The 1,999-nt window shown below is 33.7% G+C and overlaps 1 protein-coding gene across 1 annotated transcript in view; it reads left to right on the plus strand.

Moving 5' to 3' along the window:
* Nucleotides 1-1,999, plus strand: part of LOC117180215 (LIM/homeobox protein Lhx3) — a 36,657-nt gene that overhangs the window by 24,905 nt on the left and 9,753 nt on the right. The gene's annotated exons all lie outside the window — the stretch shown is intronic.

Here is a 1,999-nt window from a genome sequence, read left to right on the forward strand (position 1 = left end):
TTTTGAAAATTAAAATTCGAAAATTTTTTCTAAAGCCTCCAGGGGATTTCGTTTTCGCACGAAAAAATTTTATGTGCCCTTATTGCATCCGGACCCACAATTTTGAAAGTGGCGCATATAAGCGCCTTTGAAATCCTATACGAAGAGAGGATTATACATTTTTATTTTGCAATTTAATTTTTTTGAGATATCATCGGATAGTGAATCGTAACAAGTGGTCGTGAGGGGGTTGATTGTGTTTTTTGTCAATTTCGAAAGTTTTGCAAATGAGCGCATTTGAAATCCTATCCTAAGAGATCATTATAAATTTTTATACTGCAATTTAAGTGTTTTAGAGATATCATCGGGTGGTGGATCGATAACAAATGGAAATGAGGGGGTTGTTTATAGTTTTTTTTTATTTTGAAAGTGGCGCATATAAGCGCCTTTAAAATCCTAGACGAAGAGAGGATTTTACACTTTTATTTTGCAATTTAATTTATTGAGATATCATCGGATAGTGAATCGTAACAAGTGGTCGTAAGGGGGTTGATTGTGTTTTTTGTCAATTTCGAAAGTTGCGCAAATGAGCGCATTTGAAATCCTATCCTAAGAGATCATTATAAATATTTATACTGCAATTTAAGTGATTTAGAGATATCATCGGGTGGTGGATCGGTAACAAATAGAAATTAGGGGGTTCTTTATGGTTTTTTTTTCAATTTTGAAAGTGGCGCGTAAGAGCGCATTTGGAATTATATACGAAGAGATTATTATAAATTTTTATTTTTCAATTTAATTTATCTAGAGATATCACCGGGTGGTGAATCGATAACAATTGGAAATGAGGGGGTTTATTATGGTTTTTTTTGACAATTTCGAAAGTGGCGCATATTAGCGCATTTGAAATCCTATACGAAGAGACAATAATAAATTTGTATACTGCAATTTTATTTATTTGCAGATATCACCGGGTAGTGGATCGTTACAAGTGGTTGTGTGGGGGTTGATTATGGATGTTTGTCAAACTTGAAAGTGTTGCATCTGAGCGCATTTGAAATCCCATAGGAAAAGTCACTTCATCAATGCGGATTGAAAACTTTTTATTTCGTTGGTAAAATTTGGTTTATTCGTAAAATTTTGTTATCTCCGTATAGTGTGCAATTTTCAAAATAAAAAAAATAAAAAATTATGGTGGATATGAGCGCATTTGAAGAGGAAAGAATCCATGCCCTTTACTTTATATTGTACATCATTGTGGAGGATTTAACACCTGCCTTACACTGCCCCCTTCAAGATATATCTTTTTTAATTAGCTACCGCAAATTTTATTAGCGGTGGCGCATTTCAGCGCATTTGAAGTTATGAAAGATAGGTATGATGGATTTGAAAAAATTTAATTAGTTTAGAAAAATGACGCTAGCCCTCCTATTTTGATAGCTGATAACACTTTTATCAATATGGTGCAAAATTTTTTCTTTATGGTGCATATGCGCGCATTTGAATCCCCATAGAAAACTCCCTTCATCAATGCGGATTGCAAACTTTTAATTTGGTTGGTCATCACTTCGTAACATTTTGTTACCTCTATATCTTAGGCAATTTTAAAGATTTTCAAAAAATTCAATGGCGCATGTAAGCGCATTTGAAACCCCATAGGAAACTCACTTCATCATTTAGAATTGCAAGATTTTTATGTTGTTGGTCATAACTTTGTAAAATTTTGTTTCCTCCATATCTTGGGCAATTTTCAAAATTAAAAAAAAATAATTATGCCGTATATGAGCGCATTTGAAGACCAAAGAATCTATGTCCTCAACTTTATATTGCACATCACTGTTGAGGATTTAACACCTGCATTACACTGGCCTCCCTTCAAAAATTGATATCTTTGTTAATTGGCTAGCGCAACAGTTTTTAGTGTTGGCGGATTTGACCGCATTTGAAGTTATGAAAGATAGGTAAGATGAATTTGGAAATATTTTATTAGTTTTGATAAATCACGCCAGCCCCACCCCCC

Source organism: Belonocnema kinseyi, chromosome 9 (assembly GCF_010883055.1).
Source record: "Belonocnema kinseyi isolate 2016_QV_RU_SX_M_011 chromosome 9, B_treatae_v1, whole genome shotgun sequence".
Lineage (NCBI taxonomy): Eukaryota > Metazoa > Arthropoda > Insecta > Hymenoptera > Cynipidae > Belonocnema > Belonocnema kinseyi.